At 42.5% G+C, this 16,290-nt stretch overlaps 1 protein-coding gene across 1 annotated transcript in view; it reads right to left on the bottom strand.

Annotated features, from left to right (window-relative positions):
- LOC310873381 (protein NLRC3-like) overlaps positions 1-15,203 on the bottom strand; it is a gene marked incomplete at its 3' end in the record, with an annotated part of 132,925 nt that extends 117,722 nt beyond the window's left edge. The window contains exon 1 of the mRNA XM_083785751.1: positions 15,118-15,203. The remainder of the gene's footprint in view (positions 1-15,117) is intronic.
- Between the last annotated feature and the right edge of the window lie 1,087 nt (positions 15,204-16,290).

Genomic DNA, 16,290 nt, shown 5'->3' with positions numbered 1-16,290 from the left:
TCACGTGTTGCGCTGCGATGTGTTGTGAGCTTGGAGATCGGTTATTTGTGGTGAATGTAGCCCACCCCAGAATCGGGAGGCTAGGTTTCAAGTGGTTAATGTAATACTTTTTTAAATATGTATCGCATCAATTCTAGACTCATGTTCTACAGAACAGTTTTGACCAGTTAAGATGCTCTGTGCAAGGTAATGGCTTATCAATATGTGTCCTTGGCATTCATCACACAGGCTGCCTTGCCTGTCAATGTACAATTGTATCTGTTAATATTTTGTGTATTTCTGTATGCAGATTCGGAAGCTTCATGTATTGGGCTATAACCCAATTTTGCTAATTGGGAGGCAAAATAAGGGGTCAGACACCATTGTGGCGGAGACCATTACCCATCTGTGCCCTGACGGGTCCGGGCCGCTCAAAATCTTCCTTGAGAAGATGACAAAGCTGTACGAGCACACTGTTAAAAGTAAGGCAATGCTTTGGAGTTTGTAGTGTGCTGTAATTGGGATATGTTTTGGCTAAATCAGGTGTTATACAAGTTAATGGGCGACAAGTGCATGCTATCTACCTAGCTGAACTTTTGTCTGAAGTGTGTTGTAAAATGTATGCCCCATGTACGACTGTGTCACACCAAAAATGTAGATTTACACTGTTGTCTTGTAAATCGTTGAAATGCTCACTGAAGCCCCTCTAAAGGATTCATAAAATGTCAGTCACCGGGTCACCCTCACCCCAAATGTTAACATCCCCTTAACACTTCCTTCATTGGCTTCTGGCCTCACCCATTACTAGAACACTGATGCTGGCTTACAAAGCAACTAAAGGCATGGCACCCCCCTAACTTCAAGACATCACTACTAGCCTTCCTGGTCACTTAGATCTTAGCATTCCTAACACAGGAATGCTGCTGACTGACCCCTAAAACACCCTGCACAACCATCCACACACCCCAGACTCAAACTGTGAAATAAACTCCAAATTGCAGTCAGAACTGCAGACTTGCTCCATTTTTTTCCGTAGCCTGAAAACTCACCCTTTCACACTCCACCTAAGCCACTAGCACAGACCTTTCAGACTCCACCTCACCCCCTAGCATGTCATGCTCCCTGTATCACCCTTGTGTTCCTTTTTCCTCATGATTTTTGATTTTCTTTCATCACAAAATATGCAGAATATCCTTTAGATGGCATGTTGTTAGACACTACATTGTTCTCTTTGCACTATACAAATGTGACCAGTGACCCGATTGACAAGTTCATGTCAATCTCACATTTGTAAGTCAAAATGAAGTGTCAAAATGATATGCTGATTGCTGATATGTATTTCAGATTCTCAACGGTTCCAGCATGCAGAAACATCTGCCTCCCTCTCCTCTCCTCCTCCTCCTCCCCCCAATCCGGAATCCATATCCGGCGATGCAGACGCAGGGCCTGGAGCGCCCCCAGGGCCACACGCAGGGCCTGGAGCGCCCCCAGGGCCACACGCAGGGCCTGGAGCGCCCCCAGGGCCACACGCAGGGCCTGGAGGCGACCACCCTGGGACAGGAGGTGATGCACACGCCGGGTCTGGACTCTGGAGGTGCCGAGGCTGTCGCACCTCCAGCCTCGGCGCCCCCAGCCTCGGCGCCCCCAGCCTCGGCGCCCCCAGCCTCGGTGCCTCCAGCCTCAGCGCATCCAGCCTCGGCGGGTGAAGGTGAATAGTGTTGAATATGGAATGGTTCAAGTGGTTAATGTAAAAATATTCCTTTCAAACTTGATTTGGCGGCCCCTGTAGTAAACTGAACTGGCCAAGACAAGAGGCAAAATACGTGACACAGCTCTGCCACAACAACAAACAGGACAGACATACAATGCTCATAAATACAGTATGATTATTGTATTTATTATCTAATAAATGATTATCCTATAAAAGATTATACTATAAATATAATGCAATATCATTGTAATAAAACTGAATGCATACAATACTACATTTCAGATGTCCCTGGTCCATCTGCACCATTTAATTTAAAAAACTATTTAGAAGGATGGCGGATGACAGCTGAGGGAGAAAACACTGTACCTTCCAGTAAGTAATACTCATTTCCCACATTGTAAGGCTTGTGCAGCTATAATTAGCTTGTGCAGTCTTAAAAAGGCCCACCTTCTACCAGGCCCACTAGTGCTGTAGCTGAACAGCAGCAAAGGGTATGGTTTTTAAGAGATTTAAAAGCTGTTACCAAGCTTCACAACCTGAGGTCTTCTGGTCTCCTGGGTGCGAGACCCATGAAGAACTTGTGTTTAACAAAGCGAACCTTAAAATTGATTCCAAATTTGACTGACACATTTTACGTCATAAACACTTATTATGACATAAAACGTATAATAAGTGGTTTGAAATATGATTCAGGCCATTATTCCAAAGCTTATTTTTACATGTTTTAATAAATAACCAATTTACCATTGAGGTGCCCACCTTTCCAGTTTCCAGTACAGACATGCAGGTGACCAATGGTTGTCACAATATTTGTTAACGATTAGTGGGAAGAATTGTGTTTATCTTATGATATATTTCACTGTTAAGTATTGACACTACATGTGCAAGACAAAGTCCCCTCATTGGAAAATAATTAAAAAATAACATAATTATAGGTAATTTAAGTTTGCTCAAATTCTGATACTAACAGGCGTCCCTTCAGAGCTCCCACCGGACCCTCCCAGACCAAGCACCTCTGGACGCAACCAGAGAAAGAAGCGGGGTATGTTGTTTTTCAAGAAATTGAGTTACTGAGTTTGACAACTCACTTTACTACTGTTTCGGCGCTGTAGTGCCGAAATGATTTCGGCTTGTCAGAAATTTTCAGTAGCACCGAAGAGACGACTTTAGGACGGTACCCGCCCCCCCGAACCTCAAATGACGTCACATTGTAGGCTCTACAGAGCCGAACCGACTTTTTTTTCGGCTCTAAAATAGGAGTATGAATCGGCCCTTAGTATTGATGGGAGAAAGGTCTGGTCACTTAAGACATCAGGTTAAGACTGGCACATAATTGAATGATGAGGTCAGTTTTGTATCTATTAACTTTTAAAGCTGGTCTGGCATAAAGAGAGCCTTAACATATTTTTTCTTAACCTTGTCTTAACCAAGACCCTCTGCAACCAGAGCACAGAAGGGTATGTCTAAGTACCTATGAAAGACATTTAAAAGTGATTACTGAGTTTGTAAGTCTGCCACCTTGACTCGGTGTCCTCATGTATGGTCTAAGAAGCAAACCAACTCTTTAACATGACCAGCAGACTGTTGCCACAATGACAGCTTGACAGTGATCAAACTCCATCTAGCCTCATTAGCATTCATAACATTTTCACGGTTGGCAAGTTGATATGTATTGTATTATGTTCTTTTAACCAATTTACACCTGGTATAACCTATACTTTGTTATACTGTATCTTTCATGCCGGGAGCTACCGCCGTCTCATAGCAACACTTTGTTTTTCCAGAATATAAGCTTATTTTGTGCAGTGTGCATTATTCTGAATGGACACGTGGGTCATGTTCAACATGAATAAACACCACTTTCAAAGGGAACCTTGTCTTTCCCTATGAATACAGACAGAATACAGACATGCAGGTGACCAATGTTTGTCACAATATTTGCTAACACTTATTTCTGGGATTAAAGAATTGAGTATCCGTTGGATATATTTCAAGTATTGACACTACATGTGCAAGACAAAGTCCCCTCCCCTCATTGGAAAATAATAAATAAATTAACATAATTATAGGTCACTGGAATTTAAGTTTGCACACATTCTGTTTCTAACAGGTGTCTCTTCAGAGCTCCCACCGGACCCTCCCAGACCAACTTCTGCATGCAAGCGAAAGAAGCAGGGTATGTTGTTGTTGTAGTTGAACAGTTTGACAACCTGTCTTCAGGCAGACTGTCAGTCTTTGTATTGATAGGATAAAGTTCTGGTCACCTAAGACATCAGGTTAAGACTGGCACATACTTGAATTATGAGGTTAGTTGGGTGCCAGACCAGCTTTAAAAGTGGAAAAAGTAAGCTTTGAAATTAATTCTAAAGGCCTATTCATAGTCTGGATTTTCGGTGGTGAGGTGACCACCGGAGCTGTAATAATGTGAAGCGGTGGTGAGTAAAAACAGAAGGGCTGGAGAGAGCGGTGGTTTGCTCTTCACTGCGTCACAGATAAATCAGACTATGAATAACGCTTACATTTGACTGACAAGCACCTTAAATTAGGGTTATCTGTTATAATTGTGGTTTAATATTAGACCCACTTCCTCTGGACAGCAGCAGAGGAAAAAGAAGCAGAGTATGTTGGTTTTTCAGATATTTGAAGTCTGCCTGAAGGCATCAGGTTGTCAAACTCTGTACAATTCAATTCAATTTTATTATAGTGTCAAATCACAACGAGTTGTCTCAAGACACTTTACAACCAACAAAGATCCACCCAGAGCAAGCAACCACTTTTAGAAACCTGAAGACATCAGGTTAAGCACTGGTACACCATGAAGAGCTTTAAAAGTTAAGAATAAACCTGGCAGCTGACATAATTTATCCTGTTAAGCCATTCAGACTGCGATAAACATGTTGGAGATTAATCATAGTCCTAGTGAAATATCTTGCGGTGTGATCCCTTATCGGCTGATCGGACACAACGATTTGACAGTCGATTTCAATCAAGTGTATGAACTGCATACCGAATGATTACATGCGGACTTGCAGTGTGTACCTAGCCTTATTCTCATTATTTTCAGCTGCATTTTTTCGTCTGTTTTGTGCCTGCTGTTAAATTATACAGTAAACAGACATGTAAAGGCTCTGAATAAGATTCAGATACTTTACAGGCACTTCAATACATGACAGGGTTGGGCAACATTATTTTTTTCATTAACAATAGTTTGGACTACCGGTACACCCTGAAAATGAATATGAACACAAATGGAAATATAAGTTTTATTTGCACACGGTTCCCAAAAATTAGGATCTGGAAACTGAAAGACACCACCTTGCTCTTCAACTCGAGTGAGTTGGTGAGTTATCTTTTGGTGTGCATGGACACATTCAAAGAACTATGAACTATGAAAAAGATTGCATAGCTCAGATTGAGCTTTCCAGAATCCCTTTTATTTCAAGGGATCATGAAAAACAATGGATTGCTAACTGACTATAATTTGCTTTATCTTGTTTCATGAGATAAAACTCACCTGGAAGATATCAAACCCTTGTCTTTGTCTAAATCTTATTCTTTTTTTTCTCCTTCTGTTTTCCATTTTTGCATCTTTTTAGGCTGCAAAATCTGTAAGAGAATGAAGATTTTTAAATGGGACCATGTCAAGGACACAAAGAAAACAGAGGTAAGCTGTTTCATTTGACTGTGTCGAATAGTACTGGATTTACCAGTGGCTGCTGAACTGGCTAACACTTATTTCTGTCTGTTTGTGTGGCCGTCTGTAGACTGGAGAGATGGCTCTCGTAGTCTGGCACCCTTGCACATCATGGTAAGATCTCAGGGTTTTGTTCAGCTTTGGAAGTTTTCAAATGTGTTTCTATAAATAATCTTGTGGTACAACTATAAGAAATGATTTTAACAGTTGTGTGCATTCATGGATGTTTTACAGTGGAAAGGAATGGGAGGACACCTGGGAGCCAGCCGAGGGATTCCAAAACAAATGATTGTTTATTTCTTTTTCATTTATTGTTTTAATAAATTGTTTATTACAATTTCCTTCTTTGCCTATTTATAATTGACCTGACATTTACTTCAGAATAGTTTCCTACATATGCAGTCTATTTAGAATTTCTTATATGAAAGTTGTGCTATTTTATATACTACAAGCAGCTTTATATACATGGTGGTCACCAAGCATAAGACCGTCACAGCCTTTTGGTTGCCTTATTGGTAAGGTGAAGGTGCTGTATCAATAATGGAATAATGTTTCAATGCTAAGAGCAGAAGTCCTCTTATATAATTCAGTGTTGTCACCAGTGTTGAGTATATACAAGTAATATGGTATCAAGATCAATTACATTATAGATCTCAGTTGTGACACAAAGAAGACATCTCTAGACATTGTCACAGCAAAAGACCAAGTCATTTTGTATTCTTCTGTGGAGACTAGACTACCATGCCCTTCAAAGAGGAACAAGACCACTCACATTTCCAGATGTTCTGAGTAGGCACACAAGACTGACTGATCTTTTGAGCAACATACCAGTGGAAGCAGCTTGTATCAACGACCTTGAGGGCACTCAAATGATTATATTATGATTATATAGTAAATACTACTTGTGGACATGCATCATGTTAGCTTGTATATCTGTTTTGAGCATGTGATAAGACACTGGGCTCCTACGCAGCTGGATGGAAGGGTGGCCATATACAAACCATGTAGAGAAGATGCAGTAATGCAGCATTACTTGGATAAGTGATATTGCTGTTTAGGCAATTGTAATAAGTAAAGTTACACTACTAGTTACTGGGGAACATAAAGTACAATATATTAGGCTACTGCCCAACACTGGTTGTCAACAATTTGTCACCGACATGTCTGCAGTTTTGATTGAAGTATTTATTAACTGATTGGAGAATTGCAGTACATTTCAAGCACAACTGGATACAAAACTGTTAACCATGGACGACACCATAAAGAATTACACTTGTTCACAATAGGGTCCATGTTCAATTCATAACAGTCAGTGATGGAGTGAAGTATTACAGGGACAAATAGTATAGTTATGAAAAAACCCTGAATATCTGTTGCAGCAAAAGTCATAAATGAATTAATTTCATGTGCTAATGGTTGGATCAATCAATCGACTGTCTGAATCGATCAATCGACTGTCTGGATCGATCAATCGACTGTCTGGATCGATCGACTGTCTGAATCGACTGTCTGGATATCCCACTGTACACCTGGAGCTACCATGTGCACGATTAACGATTTCCCATAGATAGCCTGTTTATTGTTTATTATGTGGTGTTATGTTATTTTTTTATTGTCCGTTCAATGATTTAACGATGTTTTGTTGTTGATTTATCCCATAAACTACCTCTATTGTACTGTATTTTATATGCAATATAAAGCACTTTGTGAATTTTGTTCTGAAAAGCGCTCTATAAATAAAGTTTATAATTATTATTATTATTAAGTCTTTGTATTGAGTAAAACAAAACTATCAATAAACTCCTTACACAACATAAGAAAGTAAATTGTAAGTTCATATAGTTTGTCTTGAGCTGGGTTTGAACTTGCTGCTACAAGGTGCAATAAATCCAGGGGCTTGCGCACCATCCACTACACTACGAAAGCACACAATTTACTTTGAGATGTGTACTACTAGGATATACAAACTGCACCGTGGCGGGCAAAAAAAAAAAAAAAAACAATAAAGAGAACCGATATATTGCATTAAATAACTCAAATTAGGTATTAAATATCTCGAATTAGGTATACCTTACTTGCGGGGGAATTACAACCATATATTTTAATCATAGGCTATATATTAATATATTAACGTAAGTCAGCGCCGTTCATTATGCATTTCCAGAAAGTAGATGGAAGGGATCAAATTTATTCTCACTAGGGAAATAATCAAAACGGGATTTATAACGCAGGAACTATTAGAAAGTAGCTATATTATATTATATATTCGTAGGCAGCGCAAGAATGCCAGTGGTCACGTGACTTGACACATTTACCCCGAGGCCCCAACTCGTCTAACTAAGCAGATCCTTACCGTCAGATGTAAGACGATAAGGGTACCCTGACAGCCCTGCATAAAAAGACGAGTTGGGGTTGAGAAGGGGTTGGATTATGTGAAGCATTAATTAAATAACATTGCTCACGACGTCATTGGAATGAGTTTGCCCGTGACAAATGCTGTTTTCCTCCGCTCCTGTTCTGTCTGTCTCTGTCACTGACCTGCATGCACGTTTATGACATTACTCACTGTATATTAGATTGCCTCCCTGCGCAGCCTAACTTCACAAAGTGAAGTTGGCGGTAACCCGTGAGTTTCCATATGACACAAAGAAAAGAAGCGTCCCCACTTTGCGCTGCCTCGACACTGTCGGCATATGTCACATTTATTGGCATTCGAGCGCGTCGGTTTTATCCTTAATTAAAAGGACGAGACGTGACGCGAGAAAGACATGGCTGTAGATTGCAGTTAGACTTGACTATAGCTGCATAGCCTCGGTCCCAGGCTTACTTATCTGCAAAAAGAAAATCTAAAGCTGCAGCACTGCAAATGACTCTCGATCCAGTCATGGAATTAAGTTAGGAGGGGAGGGGGGGGGGGGTCGGGGGGCTGCCGGTATGCGCTCATGCAAAACACTATTTAAATGGCTTAAAGCATTGTTTTTAATTGCCCGATTTTAATAAGCTTGCACACTTGGTAATATCCTACCAATTTCATATGACATGCCTTTACAAAATATACTATGTAGGCTATTATTAGTGAAAAGATATGTTTAGATGCCTGTGACAGCCTCTCAGCTGGTCAAACAATGCTGCTCCGCTGTTCTACGACAGAAAACAGGTGAGGACAAAGCGTATGACAGCTCCCGACCAGACGTGAGTTTTGAACTTTGTCAAGTTCAATTTCAAGCTTTGGCGGAAATGGTAAATGCCGAAAATGTCAGTAATTTCGGCGTGCACCCATATTTTGGCGTACGCTCGGTTGATAAATGAGAGCCTTAGAGTCCACAGAATACATGTAAATATGAAATAAATGCTTAAACATGTAGCTAGGTGTAATGTTAGAGACCACGGAAGACATGCAAATATGAAATAAATGCTTAAACATGTAGCTAGGTGTAATGTTAGAGGCCACAGAAGACATGTAAATATGAAATAAATGCTTAAACATGTAGCTAGGTGTAATGTTAGAGACCACGGCGGCGGCGGTGGCTCAGGGGTAGAGTGCCTGGATGGTAACCGTAAGGTTGCCAGTTCGAACCCGGGCTCCCCCAGAGTTACTGTCGAAGTGTCCTTGAGCAAGACACTGAACCCCAAATTGCTCCCGATGTGCTAGTTGGTGCCTTGCATGGTTTCCGCTGCCATCGGTGTATGAATGGGTGAATGTAATGCACAATCTCTGTAAAGCGCCTTGGATAAAGGCGCTATATAAATGCACCATTTACCATTTACCATTTACCACAGAAGACATGTAAATAATTATGAAATAAATGCTTAAACATGTAGCTAGGTGTAATGTTAGAGGCCACAGAAGACATGTAAATATGAAATAAATGCTTAAACATGTAGCTAGGTGTAATGTTAGTCCACAGAAGATATGAAATAAATGCTTAAACATGTAGCTAGGTGTAATGGTAGAGACACCAGGAGTGAACCTTTCAAGCCTGTTTTCTCAACTCGCTGTTTCTCTGCAAAACATTACTCTATAAACCATATCTCCAAAACTGGTTGGTCAAACTGAACAACCAATATGTCAACTTGAAGCTATGATTCCCTGCTTTCATATGACATGAAAAAACGAAAATTACAGTCAAATTTGGTCACATTAGTCTGACTATGTGAAGGAGCCATTTCTGCCTGTGTGTGCCTTTAACCCGTTTGATGGGCGGGTTCACCATGGGGGGTGTGTGTCACACAGGAGTGACTTATGAGAACACAGGTGCAACAAGCCAGGTTGAATGGTTTGGTTAGGTATGGGCACAACAGGCTATGATCACACGGTTTTTACCGTATCATTGTATTTGCATAACTAAAACTGCTGTATTACAAAATGACAATGTGTATAATAAATGGGAACCTCACCCTACAGCAGTCAATGCCTGGACAATATATTACATACGCGTCAAAAACAGTTCTTGCATGTGCCCAGCCGAGAGGCCAAGTATATAGTTTAAGCTTGCCTCTATACAAGTAAAAACCCGATCTTGTGGACAAAGGAAGACAATCGATCCTGGCTCATGTCATCTCATCTGGAGATTCTGATTTGGAGATCCTGCTCACGACTGCCGAACAACAACAACAACGCTGGATGGAAGAAGAGCTTTGGATCGTTCCCGAACTGGACTGGACAACTTCAACACTTCGCTCATCAGAGATGAAAGAAACGGAGCGCACTGATCGCCGACACATGCAACATGCTGCAGGCTATCGCTGGTTAGTGCATATTCACTCACACATTTGTTTTTGTTTGGAGCGGCATCGCGCCGTAAAATGACTTGGATCACAGCCGCTGTTTGATGAACAAACAACACCCCCCCCCCCCCCCCCCCCTTCTGCCATACACGCGCACACCAAGACGCCAGGATAGCACAAGAGTGCGTGTCTCTGACAACGGCACAACGCACTAACGCAGCATATTTGCACAATATCCGCACACACACACATGCCTAACTGGTTCTTATTGTTTGGTTGCAAATGAAAACACTGCGTAACGTCTTATTGTTGTTTGCAAACGAAACTACACTGTTTAAAGGTCTTATCATTGGTTGCAAACGAATGCACTGTTTGGGTCTTATTGTTCATGGTTGCATTTAATACGCTCTTATTGTTGGTTGCAAATGAATGTGTATTTTATTTTTTGGTAAAAACGAATTTATGCACTGATTTATTGTTGGTTCACTTGGTTGAAAATGAGCAGTACCAAACAAACCGGGTCTGCAGAAATGCAAATGAGCAGTACCAAACAAACCGGGTCTGCAGAAATGCAAATGAGCAGTACCAAACAAACCGGGTCTGCAGAAATACAAGTGGGTTCTGACATTGAAAAAAGGGTGAGAACGCCAACTTTGAAAGGAATCCAAATGACAATGGAACGGCTTCAAATGGAAAGGAATGGAAAGGTTAAACAGGCAAACAAACTAAAGACACAAACCATTGCTCTCATGGCTTCAAAGGAAAATGTCTCTGCTGTCAATCAAAATCTGAGAAGGATCAAAACCCTATTTGAAAAGGCTGAAGAACAGCACAACACACTGTTCACTGAGTTTCCTATGCCTGAGGGGGAGCAAAGTAAACAAAATGCATGGCTCCATTCAGTGATGACAAAGAGTAACACGTTCATTAAAGACACATCACAATGGTTACAGGAAAATTGTTTTTCAAATGAGGATGATGAATATGATAATGCAAATGATGATTGGGGTGAACATGTACAGTGTCAAGATGACATTAATCCTGAGGACAGTGTGTCTAATGTATGTCTAAAGGTGGCTGCTCTGCAAAAGAGACACGAAATAGAGGCACAAGAGGAAAAATTGAGGAAAAGCAAGGAGCAATTGGACCTCAATATGCAAATAGCAGCTGCTGATGCAATGGTCTCTGTGTTGGAGGGCAGTGATGAAGGAGGAAAGGCCCCTTCAAATGGAATGAACTCTTATGTGAGCAAAGGGTTTAAAGGGCAAGGTCTTGCATTTAACCCACAAGCACATGAGTTTGTGCCGAAGATGGACGCCCAAGGCTCAACAGCACCACCTATTCCATCCGCCCCTGATGTTCGACCAAAGGTCAAAGGTTATCATACTATGGACCCTCAAAGTGCAAAACGTCCCACTGTCAGACAACTGCAACCAAACATTGGACCATTGCTAACAATCACCCCAAGGAACATCATTCAGAATGTCAATACAATTTCAGAACCTCATGTACAGCAACAACCCATAAACAGGTCCCTGTCTGCACAAAACCAAACACCAGTACAGTCATTACAAAACTCAGTTGACCCGGAGACTCTTTGTGGAATCATGAAACGCCAAAATGAAATAACTACACTGCTGGTACAACAACAAATGGCATCCACTCTACCACAAAGAGACATAGCCGTGTTTGATGGTGATCCATTACAGTGTACTTCATTTATCAGGACCTTTGAACATTGTGTCGAAGCAAAGGCAAGCAGTTACCAAGACTGTCTATATTACTTGGAGCAGTACACCAGGGGGCAGCCCAGAGAGCTGGTCAGGAGCTGCCTACATATGCTCCCACAAGAAGGCTATGAAAGAGCAAAGGCACTGTTGAAAGAGCACTTTGGCAATGAATATGGAATAGCCACAGCCTATATGGATAAAGCTTTTGGATGGCCCCCTATTAAAGCTGAGGATATTAAAACACTGCAGGAATTCGCATTGTTCTTAAGAGGGTGCTGCAATGCTATGATGGAGATCCAATATATGGAGGAGATGGACATCTCATCAAACATGAGGCAGGTCATGCTGAAATTTCCATATAAGCTGCGGGAAAGATGGAGGTCTCAGGCTTGTGCGATTCAGGACCAACGAGGCTACAGGGCCACATTTCCCGACATGGTAACATTTCTGGAGAACCAAGTAAGAGTCTTGACGCATCCCCTTTTTGGAGATATTTCAGATGCACGACCAAGCACCTCACAACAGACACTAACCCGAAGCAGACAGCTACCCAGGAGTTACATCAATGAAAGCAGTTTTGCAACAACAATCACAGCTACCAACCATACTGCAACCCCTGAGTCCATAACATCACAGGAGCCACCTTCAGAATCCTGTCTGTACTGTGAAGAGAGACATCCATTATTCCGGTGTTCAACACTGAATGCAATTTCTCAAAGGGAGAAAATAGAATTTCTGAAAGTAAAAGGAATTTGCTTTGGATGCCTGAAGGCAGGACATAGAAATATACAATGTAGAGGTCGTATGACTTGTGACGAGTGTAATTTAAAACATCCAACGATTCTGCATATCCACAGAGACGAGACACAGGAAAGACCAGTTAGTAGCGCAATTGTCTCCCTCCAAGCATATGGTTGTACTGGGGCCGGAGACCAAGACAGCACACTTTCTATTGTGCCTGTGCAGATAAAATCTAAGAAGGGAGATAAGGTGCTGCTTGAGATAAGGTGTATGCTTTCTTGGATCCTGGAAGTACAGCAACCTTTTGCACAAATCACCTCATGGAAAAATTGAATCTGCAGGGTACAAAAACCAACATCCTACTGCGCACGATGGGCCAGGATAGTGCTGTTAAAAGTGAAATCTTTACAGGACTGGAGGTGTCCAGGTTGGATGGCAACCAATTTGTGGAGCTCCCAGAGATGTTCACTCATCATACTATCCCCGTTTCAAGGAGTAATATCCCCACACAGAAAGATATCGACAAATGGGAAGATCTAAAGGCCGTCAAAATCCCAGAATTAGACGCTGACATTGAAATGTTGATCGGGACGAATGCGTCAAAACTCATGGAACCCTGGGAAGTAATAAATAGCTCTGGTGACGGACCCTATGCAGTGAGGACCCTATTGGGGTGGGTCATCAACGGCCCTTTGAGGGGCAACAATGGTTGCCAGAGAAACAGTACAACCATATATGCCAACAGGATCTCTATTGTCGAGCTGGAGGAGCTGCTCAAAGAGCAGGAGTCCCATTCGGAGCAGAGCATGGGAGAGGAGCTGAGACGTCACCGAGAGGCTTACAGCAAATGGTAAATGGTAAATGGTGCATTTATATAGCGCCTTTATCCAAGGCGCTTTACATAGATTGTGCATTACATTCACCCATTCATACACCGATTGCGGCGGAAGTCATGCAATGTACCAACCAGCACATCGGGAGCAATTTGGGGTTCAGTGTCTTGCCCAAGGACACCTCGACATGTAGACAGGAGGAGCCGGGATTCGAACCGCCGACCCATGGATCATTGGACGACCTGCTCTACCTCCTGAGCCACAGTCGCCCCTGCAAGATGGAGAGGGACAAGAACACACAGATAGAGCTGCTAACCAACCGACTTCAGCAGGTGGAGGACGACAACAGGGACATGTCCATGAACATGTGCCGGCTCAATGAACAGACGGAAAACCTGGACGAGGAGAAACAGAGGATGACGGACAAGCTGGAGGACACAAGTCTGCGTCTGAAGGATGAGATGGACCTCTACAGGAAAATGATGGACAAACTGAGACAAAACAGGCAGCAGTTACAGAAGGAGAAGGAGGCAATGCAGGAGGTGATCGAGGATCTGCGTCGGGAGCTGGAGCACCTCCAGCTGTTCAAGCTGGATACGGAGAAGCCCGACGGTCGCAGCTCCTCCTCCAGCCTGTCCGACATCACCTACAGGACCAGGGAGATGGAACTGGAGCACGAGGTGAAGAGACTCAAACGGGAGAATCAGAAGTTGAGGGAACAGAAGGACAAGTTGAACGGTCGGATCCTCAGCCTGAGTCTTTATGAAGCCAAGAACCTTTTTGAAGTCTTTATGAAGCCAAGAACCTTTTTGCCACACAGACTAAGGCCCAGTCTCTGGCTGCTGAGATAAACAATGCCTCCAGAGACCAGTTAATGGATGCCCTGAAGGAGCAGGAAGAAATCAATTTCCGTCTGCGGCAGTACATAGCCAAGATCATCCTGAATATCCTGGACCACAACCCCTCCATCCTGGAGATCAAGAACTGACAGTCACACAACTAGCAAGGACAAGGGAGTACTTGCCGCTACTGCAGGAACGACAAAAGTGGACGAAGCCTCACATGGGAGTTACATGACAGGGGACATTGTTGTTGTCATGGATCAAAATGCTCCTTGTGGATCATGGGAAAGGTGACCAGGACCTTCCCGGACAGGAAAGGATTTGTACGTTCAGTACAGTTGACGACAAGGACAGGGCAGTTGGAGCGGCCCATATCCAAGCTCTTCCTGCTTCAAGAAGCACTGCAATAATTCATGACTTAATATTGAACTATGGCTCCCTTGGATAATTGCTCATCATATTCACAATTAGGGGCCGGGGTGAAGGAGCCATTTCTGCCTGTGTGTACCTTTAACCCGTTTGATGGGCGGGTTCACCATGGGGGGTGTGTGTCACACAGGAGTGACTTATGAGAACACAGGTGCAACAAGCCAGGTTGAATGGTTTGGTTAGGTATGGGCACAACAGGCTATGATCACACGGTTTTTACCGTATCATTGTATTTGCATAACTAAAACTGCTGTATTACAAAATGACAATGTGTATAATAAATGGGAACCTCACCCTACAGCAGTCAATGCCTGGACAATATATTACATACGCGTCAAAAACAGTTCTTGCATGTGCCCAGCCGAGAGGCCAAGTATATAATTTAAGCTTGCCTCTATACTATGCATTTTCAATGAGTGCAGATTCTTACTTTGTCCAGGTGTGGTTTGACTGGGTGTCTTCAGTCCAGGTGTGGTTTGACTGGGTGTCTTCAGTCCAGGTGTGGTTTGACTGGGTGTCTTCAGTCCAGGTGTGGTTTGACTGGGTGTCTTCAGTCCAGGTGTGGTTTGACCGCGTGTCTTCAGTCTAGGTGTGGTTTGACTGGGCCTGGCTGTAAACAAGTTCTTGAGCTTAGTCCAGTTACCCTGGGTAAACATAGTACCTTTCCTTTCCTTTTTGGGTGTCTTCAGTCCAGGTGTGGTTTGACTGGGTGTCTTCAGTCCAGGTGTGGTTTGACTGGGTGTCTTCAGTCCAGGTGTGGTTTGACTGGGTGTCTTCAGTCCAGGTGTGGTTTGATTGGGTGTCTTCAGTCCAGGTGTGGTTTGACTGGGTGTCTTCAGTCCAGGTGTGGTTTGACTGGGTGTCTTCAGTCCAGGTGTGGTTTGACTGGGTGTCTTCAGTCCAGGGTTCTGCTCAGTCTCACCACGCCTCTCTCTGTGGACATGATTACATATTTACATCCTCATTGGAGCCACCTGGTTCCTATGTAGATCCCAAAATCCATCATTGATTGATTGATTGATTCATTATTACATTTATATATTGGGTTGGATATGTGGCTGATAATTAACCAGATAATGTCAGCTAAACGGTTTTTCTATCCCTAGGCTAGTTGTAGTGTGTTATTATTGTTATAGTGTATATTGTATAGTGTTATAGTGTGTGTATTGTACAGGATTGACATACTGTGTATCAGGAGGTCCAGATTCATCACTGAAGTTAAGAGGAATGTCTTTAGAAAAGTCACTCTTCATAGACAGAAGGCTGGGAGTTGGAGACTCTGCTCTGTGGTACAGACGTCTGGAATAACATAAATGTTTGTGTGAATGAGGACCATAGTGTATATATTGTACAGTAGTGTTATAGTGTATATATTGTATAGTGTTATAGTGTATATATTGTATAGTGTTATAGTGTATATATTGTATAGGAGGATTGACATACTGTGTATCAGGAGGTCCAGATTCATCACTGAAGTTAAGAGGAATGTCTTTAGAAAAGTCACTCTTCACAGACAGAAGGCTGGGAGTTGGAGACTCTGCTCTCTGGTACAGACTTCTGGAATCATAGAAAATGTTTGTGTGAATGAAAAAGTTAGTTAAAG

This window comes from Protomyctophum parallelum (assembly GCF_964188405.1).
Source record: "Protomyctophum parallelum genome assembly, chromosome: 1".
Lineage (NCBI taxonomy): Eukaryota > Metazoa > Chordata > Actinopteri > Myctophiformes > Myctophidae > Protomyctophum > Protomyctophum parallelum.
Note: the sequence above shows the minus strand (reverse complement) of the source record. Positions and strands in the feature narration are given on the sequence as shown.